Genomic DNA, 11,538 nt, shown 5'->3' with positions numbered 1-11,538 from the left:
ACGTTCGTTGACGATATAGTATTATATGAGTTGTGTATGTTGGTTACCGAATGTTGTTCGGAGTCCCGAATGAGATCACGAACTTGACGAGGAACTCCGGAATGGTCCGGATATAAAGATTGATATATGGGATAATAGTGTTTGGTCTCCGGAAGGGTTCCGAAATTCACCGGAAGGGGTTCGGATGTTTCTCGAAATGTTTGGGTACGAGAACACTTTATTTGGGCCAAAGGGGAAAGCCCACAAGGTTTTTGGAAAGCGCAAAAGGAAGTTTTGCAGAGTCCAGGGGCCAGACGCCAATGTCCCTGACGTCTGGGTCCAGACGCTGGGAACCCTGGCGTCTGGTCCTGGAGTCCGAGAAGGATTCTTGCCTTTCGGGTGAAACCGACTTTGTGTAGGCTTTTACTCCAAGTTTCGACCCCAGGGCTCAACATACAAAAAGAGGGGTAGGGCTAGCACCCAAGACACATCAAGAATCACCAAGCCGTGTGCCGGCAACCCTGTCCCCTCTAGTTTATCCTCCGTCATAGTTTCTGTTGTGCTTGGCAAAGCCCTGCGGAGATTGTTCTTCACCAACATCGTCACCACGTCGTCGTGTTGCTGGAACACATCTACTACTTCACCCATCTTACTGGATCAAGAAGGCGAGGATGTCATCAAGCTAAACATGTGCTGAACGCGGAGGTGTCGTACGTTCGGTACTTGATCGGGACGGATCATGAAGGTGTACGACTACATCAACCGCGTTGATAAACGCTTCCACTTTGCGATCTTCAAGGGTATGAAGATGCACACCAATTTAACTAAGCTTTCATTTTTCATAGTATAGTGCCATTTTTGCACCTTCAAATTTCTACTAATTTGCTGCAAGGAACTGGATCGACTGGGCAATTTACTTTAAGGATTGCTTTTAGACGATAAAATGCAAATGGTGTGGCGATTTCATATAGATATGGAAAAAGTAAAAGCATACAAAAGATATTTACAAGACAAAAAAGCCATAAGAATTACATGTCGATTGCCACAACCACCCGAACTGGAGAAGGTCCTCGGTGACAAGGCAAGCAACATCCAAAAGCTGCAAAGAGGTTTTCTGAAAAAGCCTCTAGTTACTCTCCTTTCACACATGCCAGCCTCGCACGACGAGTCCAAAAGCTCAATATTTTTGTTCCACCGGTCCTTAATCATGGAAAAAGAAATCTGGGTCCAAGCTTTCCATGATAGAGGACCATCCATCAACGACAGCCCAAGAGCCCAGAAAAAAAGAGCAACCCCGAGAGAGATGCTCGTTTGTTTGAAATTCAGATGGCATGGACTGCAAACCTCTTCATGAGGCTAACCACAAATAGCAAGACGGTCTGTGGTTAGTGCTTTGAGATGTAGGAGAAGCGGACAAGCAGCTTGTACTTTGGCTCAACTTGGGACTCCCAAACCTTGTGTGCCTTAAAACGAATCGACACACCTTCAAATTGCTGCCTATAAGCTAAAGCCACAGAGTAATCACCATTTGAAAGAGCCGTCTATTATATGGCATTAGGAGTGGTTCGCTCAAGATGCACATCATGAAGAGAGATTCATAGGCCAACAAACTTGGAATTTCCAAACTAGCACATCCAATGATTATCGCGAAGAGCTTCAAAAACAGTGAGGCATTTGTGTCGAGCAATTGCAAATATGGAGGGAGCAATCTCTTTAGGGGGCAACCATGCAACAAATGATCAAACTAGAAACTTGCCTTGATCCCATCACCCACAACGATTTTCATTGCCACTTGAAAATGGTTCATGTCAATGGCATCCAAATTACTGGCGGAGCCAAGTAAGATCCTTTGGGAAGGCCAAACATAAATATGGATGTTGGGCGGGGGGGCAAAAGACTCTAGTTTCCCTAATCTTCTCCTTCAAAATATTTTTTTCTTTCACATATTTTATGAAGGCTGGGGGGGGCATGGTCCCTGCAGCGTTGAACATAGCTCCGCCACTGATCACAAGGGAGCTTCGAACAGTTCCAAGCCAGGTCTGAGGCACTCCAATGTAGCCATGGAAAACAAAACTTTTAAGGATTACCACAATGCATCAACATTTAAATAAAATAGTAAAAGTACATACTCGACCGCCACCCTCAACCCCGCCTCGTGTCCCTAGTTCAACACCGGTCATAAGAACAAAATTAAGGATCGAGCTTCGCTAGATGAGGAAAAAGTTGTATAGGAAGGGACATGGTGCAACTTACAAAGAGGTTTTTATATGTTGGCTAAACAAAGTAAACCTAATCCCAAAAATACGAGGACAAAAAGTATTGTAATGGTATAATTTGATGGTTCATTGAAAAATCCATGCGGCTGTAAAAACTCTCGTGTTGTTACAAGTTCATGAAATTCCAAGGATGACCTAAACATCTCTTGTGAGTGATTGAATGAATTCTTCATGAACTTACATCAAGGGGCACTAGGTAAAGTTTGTCTGACTATGGGGCTACACATAGAAGCGTCTCCAATGAAGACATATAGTAGTGCCAACAACTTGAACTTTGAGATATATCTACTGTCTCTGGCTTAGTTATTTAATTAGTAGTTCCTTGTACATGGTCTTGTTTAATGTTAGATCTACCTAGATTGCTTGTCGGTTTGCTCTTATTTGCTTCACCCTTACATGGTATACAACATATTTTGCTAAAGATGGATAAACTCCAATTACCCCCTGTTGGGTAACGCAGTAATTTCAAAAAAAATCCTACGCACACGCAAAGATCCATCTTGGTGATGCATAGAAACAAGAGGGGAGAGTGTTGTCCACGTAACCTTGTAGACCGTAAGAGGAAGCTTATGACAACGCGGTTGATGCAGTCGTATGTCTTCACGATCCGACCGATCCTAGCACCGAAGGTACAACACCTCCGCGATCTGCACACGTCCAGCTCGGTGACGTCCCACAAACTCTAGATCCAACTAAGGTCAAGGGAGAGTTTTGTCAACACGACGACGTGAGGACGGTGATGATGAAGTTACCGACACAGGGCTTCGCCTAAGCTCTACAATGATATGACCGAGGTGGAAATCTATGGAGGGGGGCACCGCACACGGCTAAACAATCAACTTCTATGTAAATGGGGTGTCCCCCTCCCCCGTATATAAAGGAGTGGGGGAGGGGAGGGCCGGCCCTCTCATGGCGTGCCCAAGGGGGGAGTCCTACTCCCGGTGGGAGTAGGATTCCCCCTTCCCTAGTTGGAGTAGGAGAGGAAGGAAGGAGGAGAGAGGGAGAAGGAAAGGGGGGCCGGCCCAACCCCAATTCGGATTGGGCTTGGGGGGAGGCGTGCCCCCACCTTGGCTGCCTCCTCCTCTCTCCCACTAAGGCCCATAGACTCCCCGGGGGGTTCCGGTAACCCACCGGTACTCCAGTAAATACCCGAACTCATCCGGAACCCTTCCGATGTCCAAACATAGCCTTCCAATATATTGATCTTTATGTCTTGACCATTTCGAGACTCCTCGTCATGTCTCTGATCTCATCCGGGACTCCTAACTACCTTCGGTACATCAATGTAACACCCTGGTGTAATGATGCTACAGTAATCCCTGAGATCACGCAAATCATTTTGCTAAAGCAGTGCTTAGTCACTTTGATCAATATCTCATTTCAAATTCCAGTCAAATTCAAACTCAAATGTTAAGTGAAATTCAAAGTTTCTCAAACATGAAAACTAAAATGGTCATCATGTGGCAAATATTCTTTTGATACTATTGGTGGTGAACCAACATTTTTGCAAAATGTCTAAGTGCCCTAAACTATTTTAAACAGTGGCTAAAGCAATTAAATTAAATGTTTTTGAGTTAAAAAGTACTAAACTAATTTATTTTGGTTTCGAACTTGTTGTGACAGTGTCCTAAATTATTATACTATTTAGGTGTAATTTTTATAAATTATAAAACTGTTTTGCTTTTTGGAAATAAAAGAAAGCAGAGAAGTTTAAAAAATAGTAAAAGAAAAGGAAAATCGGAGAGAGAGAGAGAGAAAGCCCCCCTACACCCTGGGCCTTGGCCCACCCGAGCCAGCTGGCCCAGCTAGAGCGACCCAGTCCCCCCCTCCTCGGTCGCTCCCCTTCCTGTTCCTCCGACCATGGGGAAGGGGCGCGTCCAAGCGCCACCGCACCTCCTCGTCGGCGATGCCCAGACAGGATAAGGACGACGTCGACGCCTTGGGCCTCCTCCCCCACCTACCTGGACCCACTGCCCCACTCTCCTTTGTCGCCCCGCTCTTCTCAGGGCTCTCCCCAGATCCCCTTCTTCACCTCGCCCAAACGTGCCCGTCACCATCCACCTTGTTCCGACGTGGCCACCGGCCACCACGCATGTCACCGCCATGACGTAGATCCTCCTCTTCGTCCGCTACGCCGCCTGGTGCCATCCGCAGGAGCTCGGAGGCCTAGAGCGCCGTCGGTGTCAAAACCGGCGAATCTCGGGTAGGGGGTCCCGAACTGTGTGTCTAAGGCGGATGGTAATAGGAGGTAGGGGACACGATGTTTTACCCAGGTTCGGGCCCTCTTGATGGAGGTAAAACCCTACGTCCTGCTTGATTTATTCTTGATGATATGGGTATTACAAGAGTTGATCTACCACGAGATCGGAGAGGCTAAACCCTAAAAGCTAGCCTATGGTATGATTGTATGTTGTCCTACGGACTAAAACCCTCCGGTTTATATAGACACCGGAGAGGGTTAGGGTTACACAAGGTCGGTTACAAAGGAGAAGATATCCACATTCGTTTTTCCTAGCTTGCCTTCCACGCCAAGTAGAGTCCCATCCGGACACGGGACGAAGTCTTCAATCTTGTATTTTCATAGTCCAACAGTCCGGCCAAAGGATAGAGTCCGGCTGTTCGGAGACCCCCTAATCCCGGACTCCCTCAGTAGCCCCTGAACCAGGCTTCAATGATGATGAGTCCGGCGCGCAGTGTTGTCTTCGGCATTGCAAGGCGGGTTCCCCCTCCGGATATACCAAAGAAGAGTTCAAATAAAAGGATAGTGTTCGACCCTGCAAAATAAGTTCCACATACCACCGTAGAGAGAATAATATTTCCACAAATCTAATCTGCTGACAAGTTTTGGCAACATGACATCATGCCATGGCTCGGCGATTATTCGAACCGTTTTTCTTTAACTAGCCCCGCACATAACGCGAGGCAATTTCTTGACACATCTTGTCAAAGCAGAGATCGTGTTCCCCTTATTACGGGATTCTCATCAATACGGGCGTGGGTAACCCAACCGCGCCATCGATTACGACGCTTGGGGGATAAGCGAGTTTTACCAGGCTAGTGGGGGCGCATAGTTTCGGCCGCCCTTATAAAGGGATAAGGTTTAACCTTTTTCTACCCACGCATTCTTCCTCCTTGCTCATCCATTCTCGCGCACTCGAGCCCCAATGCCCAAGTCCACATCTTTCTCCTCAACCTTCTCCAAACATATCCGGAGCGGGAGGCAAGTGGATGGCTTCCTCCATTAGGGAGGAACACATCAAAAAGCTGCGCGGAGCCGGATACTTAGCCGCGAATATCGCGCATCGGCTGCCTGCTGCAGGGCAGATCGTCCCTACCTCAGAACCTCATGAGAGGGTAGTTTTCCTCCACCACTTCCTCCGTGGACTGGGGTTTCCCCTTCATCCAATCGTCCGCGGTCTCATGTTTTACTACGGGCTGGACTTTCATGATCTGGCCCCGAACTTCATCATCAACATTTCGGCATTCATCGTCGTCTGTGAGGCTTTCCTCCGCATCCGCCCCCACTTCGGTCTGTGGCCGAAGACCTTCAATATCAAGCCGAAGGTGGTGGGCGGCCAACAAGAAGAATGCGGCGGAGCCATGGTGGCAAAGATGCCCAATGTTATATGGCTTGAAGGCTCCTTCATGGAGACCATAAAAGGGGTGGCAATCGGCGTGGTTCTACATCACCGAGCCACGCGACACCAACTGGGCGGCGGCCCCGAGTTTCGATCCGGATTCCCTACACGGCTCACTTCCTGGAAAGAGAAGGGCATGTCGTGGGGTTCATCGGTGGAGCTGGACGGACTCCAGAAAAGCATCCGGAACATGGCAAGCAAGAAACTCAAGCTTGTCAACATAGTCCAGGTCATGCTCATCCGCCGGATCCTCCCGTGTTAACAATGGGATTTCAACTTGTGGGAGTTCGACCCGGCCCAGCACCAAACTTTGAGCGAGCTCTTCGACACGACGCACAAGGTCATCTGGAGGGTGCTGTTCAAGGGCGCCGAGGTCCCTCCCTCTCTCACCGAGGACCGCGGGCTAAGCGCGAAGGGCCTAGCGCATTCGGTGAGTTCTACACATCCGGTAGGATATTTATTTCCCCTAGATTAATCATGTGCGGGGTCTGAGCTCCATGCCTTTGACAGGAATGGGTGGAGACGTCGGGGCAGATTAACTGCCGGCCCCTCTGCCCGAAGACATTGCGGACACTCTCCTGACGGAGATGCTGACTCCGGCTCCTTACAAGGTGCCGGAGAAGACCAAGAAGGCCAAGGGAACCCGAAAGAGTTCCCGGCGCCAGGTGTTATCGGACTCATCGTCCGATTACTCCGCGACGCACTCCTCCCCCAAAGACAAGGAGGAAGATGAAGATTTCCCCCCTTCAGTCGGGGGAGACAAGAAAAGGAAGGCCGTCCCCACTGGGGGGGGGGGGGGGGCGGAGGGTCCTAGAAGGGAAGGGCTCTCCTTCCGGACTACTCCACCACCGCCGCTGAAGGCGAGGACGAGTGGCTTCTCTGGGCCAAGCCCCTGGCGAAATCGTAAGTATTCGGATACCAGAGTAACTCATAGCATACCTTTGTCGCACTGCTTCTCCTAACGCCGAATTATGATTATGCAGACCGCCCCGAACCCGTATCGACGTATCCTCGTCGGACGGCTCCCTGGACTCGTCGGCTATGGATAGCGATCCACTTCCGACCGCCACCTCCCCTTGCCCTACGGACAACGCCGAGGTGTTGTCTCAAGAAGCACCGGGTCGAGGGGAGACAGTTCCGGAGGCGCCTCAAGGCGACCTTCCGGACTCTGGGAGCAGAGGGAGCAAGGCTCCTGAGGGCTCCGAGTTCGGCCCTCAGCCGAACACCGCGCCGGAACCTCCAGTGGTTCCGGACTCGGGTAGGCGGCCTCCTTCCAAGAGGGGCAAGACGCCTGTGCTGGTGACCTCTGTCCATCCAGAGGCACCGGACAATCTACTGGGAGCGCTTCGCAGTGCTTCCATCAACGAAGAGCACCGCACTATTATGAGTGCGGTGGTCCAGAAGGTTCAGTCCGCCAAGAGGGGACTGACTGAAGCCTGTGCCAGCCTTCTAATAGGCTTTGAGGTAAGTTTTTGAAATATAGGAAAAATATTACCGCATAGACAGTAGCCCCTGATGCTCTGTTCGGTGTTCACAAAGAAAAGCCGAACAGAGGATCAAACAATATCGCAGGAGTCTAATATAAGTATGTCTATATGCGTATGCAGGCTTCGCTGCTGGCCTCTGCCGCACTGCTGCAGAGGTCGCCGCACTGAAGCAGGACCTCAAAGGGTCCAAGGAAGAGCTCGGGCTTGCCAAGAGGCAGCTCGAGGAGAACAAAGGTAAGTAGTACCTAGTCTATGGATATAAAAAGAATGCAACTGCAAAATGACAGGATTATCGTAAATTTGCAGGGGCCATGACTGAGGTGGCGACCCTGAAGCAAGCGCTATCCGAGGCTGAGAACAAAGCGGCCAAGGAGCGCACCGAGCGGGAAAGGCATGAGGCACGGGTGGGCGAGGTGCAGCAAGAGCTCCACGCTCTCGTGACGAAGCACGAGACGTTGGAGCTTGACTTGAAGACGCGAGAGTCCGAGATTGCTGCGGCCCTTGAGAGTGCAAAAAGTGCCAAGGCCGAAGCCCAAAAGGCCCTCCAGGAGATTGATGCGATGAAGAAGATAGCGACGGGTAAGGCATTCTATATGCAAAGCAAGCATGTGAAAGTAAATTACTTGTTACTTACCCGAATCCGGAGCTCTCCAGGAGCATTCGCAGATTTGCCCCGCAGCGTGTCGGATGCCGCAAAATTTTACTGGGCCGAGGAGGGAAGCTCAATGGAGAAGCTGTTCTGGTCTCAGTATACTAGGACCGAACACCCGGTGCCTATGAGCGACCAGCTAAAGTAGCTGGTCGAGCTACACAAGGCGGGCGAACAGGCCATGAAGGGCTTTATAGTCCGGATGTGGCCTGGCGACGCCCTTCCCAACAGCTACTTCAGCCTGGTGAGGCGGCTTGTGGATGCCTGCCCACGGCTGGAAGTCATCAAGCGGTCCGTCTACATCGAAGGTGCACGCCGGGCTTTAGCCCGTGTGAAGGTGCAATGGGCCAAGCTGGACGCCGTGAAGCTGATCAAGGAAGGGCCGCCGGAGGGCAAGGAGCATCGCCACCCCGAGATGTACTATGAGGGAGTCCTAAAGGGTGCCAGTCTCGTAGCGGACGAGTGTACGAAAGATATAATATTTGAGTAAACTTGCTCGTGTAATCCTGTATTCATGAAAACTTGTTCATATGCGCTATGCAACGCTTGTTTGAATTTAAAATATTACCTTCTGTTCGGCTGTTTATCGAATCTGAGAGATGGCTAGTCGTCAGCTTCTTCCCCCATGCCACAAGTGCTGGGGTGCTCGGGATAAACCTAAGCACTCTTGTTCCCATTTTTGGGTCCTTCGAGGGAGGTGCTCAGCACAACGAACAAGGCAATCGGACTATAATGTGTTATCACTCTCACTTAGCCATAGAATTCTATAATTTTAAATTTCAGCGAAGCCCCTAGTGTTCGGAAGGCCGAATTCGGGGCGCGATACACTCCTTAAGCCGGACAGGGCCGACTCCTCACTCTAAGTGGCATAAGTCTTTAGGGACTCGAAACCTCTCGAACAGCGACCAGTCTCTCGCCTTATCATGACAGTCAGTTTTAGCTTTCTCTACTGAGGTGCTTAGCCTAGCAGAACCGGGGCACAATCGCAGTAGTTCTCCCAGTGCTACCTTAGTCGATATAGCGGAACGTAAGGTACCAAAACATGGGAGCCGGGCAAACCCAACTATTGACCCAAGACATGATTCGGAGCTGATGCATATAATGCTATAAGTTCGGGGTGCCGCACTATCGAAAGTGTCCGGACTTCTCACGCCATATTGTGGGGTATGCTTAAGCCCCTAGCGTATTGGCCGTACTAGAGTGCACATGTGCTGGATGTCATGAATGAATATATATATATATATAAGAATGCAATAATTGTATTAATGCTATGCATTGTTTATTCAAAAAGGTGCGTTAAAGCAGAATGATACCGGTAGTGCGATAAGCAAAAAGTAGGACTATGTCCCCTCCAAGGGCAAGCTGAAGAATAGTATTAAAGCAAGTATTTCACTCATTATCGTAATCCACCTGGGAGTTCCATGGTGTGACGTAGCTTTCTGCCTTCGTGGTTGCTGCATCATATATTCGGCGATCATGCTGCCGGACAGGGTTTCCAGAAATTAAAGTCCTGAAAGAGAAAAATAACAAAGCAGGAAGCCCCATAGTGCGGTTTAAGCCACGTCTTGGAGCGTGCCTTAATTGTGCCCCCTCCCTACCTGTGCCCATGGTATTTTAATGCGTAATTATGTACGCGTGGCACGAGTTTCGCCGTTTGGCTTGGGCCGGGTTGGGGGTCGCATTGCTATGCGAGCTCAGAACGTGCCAGGCGGTCCTATTGCCGATTACTCCGGGCGCGCTTGAAGGTGTTCGGGTCCATAAACGCTGAACTAGTGGATTGCCTTAAGAGGCTGCTTTGCGCTTCCGCTGCGAGGGCCGTAGTGTGCTCCTCCATTCGGAGAGAGCGCTCTATGTTTCCATTAACTGTAATGACCCCCCTAGGTCCTGGCATCTTGAGCTTGAGGTATGCATAATGCGGTACCGCATTGAATCTCGCAAATGCAGTTCGCCCGAGCAGTGCATGATAACCACTGCGGAACGGGACTATATCGAAGATTAACTCTTCGCTTCGGTAGTTATCTGGGGATCCGAAGACCACTTCCAGTGTGACTGAGCCTGTGCAATGGGCCTCTACACCTGGTATGACGCCTTTAAAGGTCGTTTTTGTGGGTTTGATCCTTGAGGGGTCTATACCCATTTTGCGCACTGTGTCCTGGTAAAGCAGGTTCAGGCTGCTGCCGCCATCCATAAGGACTCGAGTGAGGTGAAATCCGTCAATGATTGGGTCTAGGACTAGTGTGGCGAATCCGCCATGACGGATACTAGTGGGGTGGTCCCTGCGATCGAAGGTGATCGGACAGGAGGACCATGGGTTGAACTTTGGGGCCACTGGTTCCAACGCATATACGCCCCTGAGCGCACGCTTCCGCTCCCTCTTGGGGTTGTGGGTTGCATATATCATGTTCACCGTCCGCACTTGTGGGGGGAACCTCTTCTGTCCTCCGGAGTTCGGCTGCCGGGGCTCTTCCTCGTCATCGCTAGGTGGCCCCTTATCTTTGTTTTCGGCATTTAACTTGTCGGCCTGCTTGAACACCCAACAATCCCCGTTGGTGTGGTTGGCTGTCTTGTCGGGGGTGCCGTGTATTTGACACGAGCGATTGAGTATACGGTCCAAATTGGACGGGCCCGGAGTGCTTCTTTTGAATGGCTTTTTCCGCTGACCGGGTTTAGAGCCTTTGAATCCGGCATTGACTGCCGTATCCTCGGTATTGTCGCTGTTAATGCAGCGCTTATGTTTGTTGCGACGTGACCTGCTATTGCCATCCTTGGTATCTGAAGTACCATGGTTCTTTGATATGTTATTACTGCGAGCCAGCCAGCTGTCTTCTCCCGCACAAAAGCGGGTCATGAGTGTCGTGAGGGCTGCCATAGATTTCGGCTTTTCCTGACCAAGGTGCTGGGCTAGCCACTCGTCGCGGATGTTGTGCTTGAAAGCTGCTAGGGCCTCTGCATCTGGACAGTCGACAATTTGATTTTTCTTTGTTAGGAACCGTGTCCAGAATTGCCTGGCCGATTCCTCTGGCTACTGAATTATGTGGCTCAAGTCATCGACATCTGGTGGTCGCACATAAGTGCCCTGAAAGTTGTCGAGGAATGCGGCTTCCAGATCTTCCCAACAGCCAATGGACTCTGCTGGCAAGCTATTGAGCCAATGCCGAGCTGGTCCTTTGAGTTTGAGTGGGAGGTATTTAATGGCGTGTAGATCATCACCGCGTGCCATGTGGATATGCAGGAGGAAATCCACGATCCATACCCCAGGATCTGTTGTGCCGTCGTATGATTCTATATTTACGGGTTTGAAACCCTCTGGGATTTGATGATCCGTTACTTCGTCTGTGAAGCATAAGGGGTGTGCGGTGCCTCTGTACTGGGCTATATCGCGATGCAGCTCCAATGAGTCCTGCCCGCTGTGCTCGGCCCGGCCGGATTTACTTTTACTGTATCCGGCGTGACGATTATCGTCTCGCATAGTGGCGCGCCCTTGTGATCCGTAGATCGATCTTGCATGT

The sequence above is a fragment of the Triticum urartu genome, chromosome 4 (assembly GCF_003073215.2).
Source record: "Triticum urartu cultivar G1812 chromosome 4, Tu2.1, whole genome shotgun sequence".
Classification (NCBI taxonomy): domain Eukaryota; kingdom Viridiplantae; phylum Streptophyta; class Magnoliopsida; order Poales; family Poaceae; genus Triticum; species Triticum urartu.
This window is presented reverse-complemented; position numbering follows the sequence as displayed.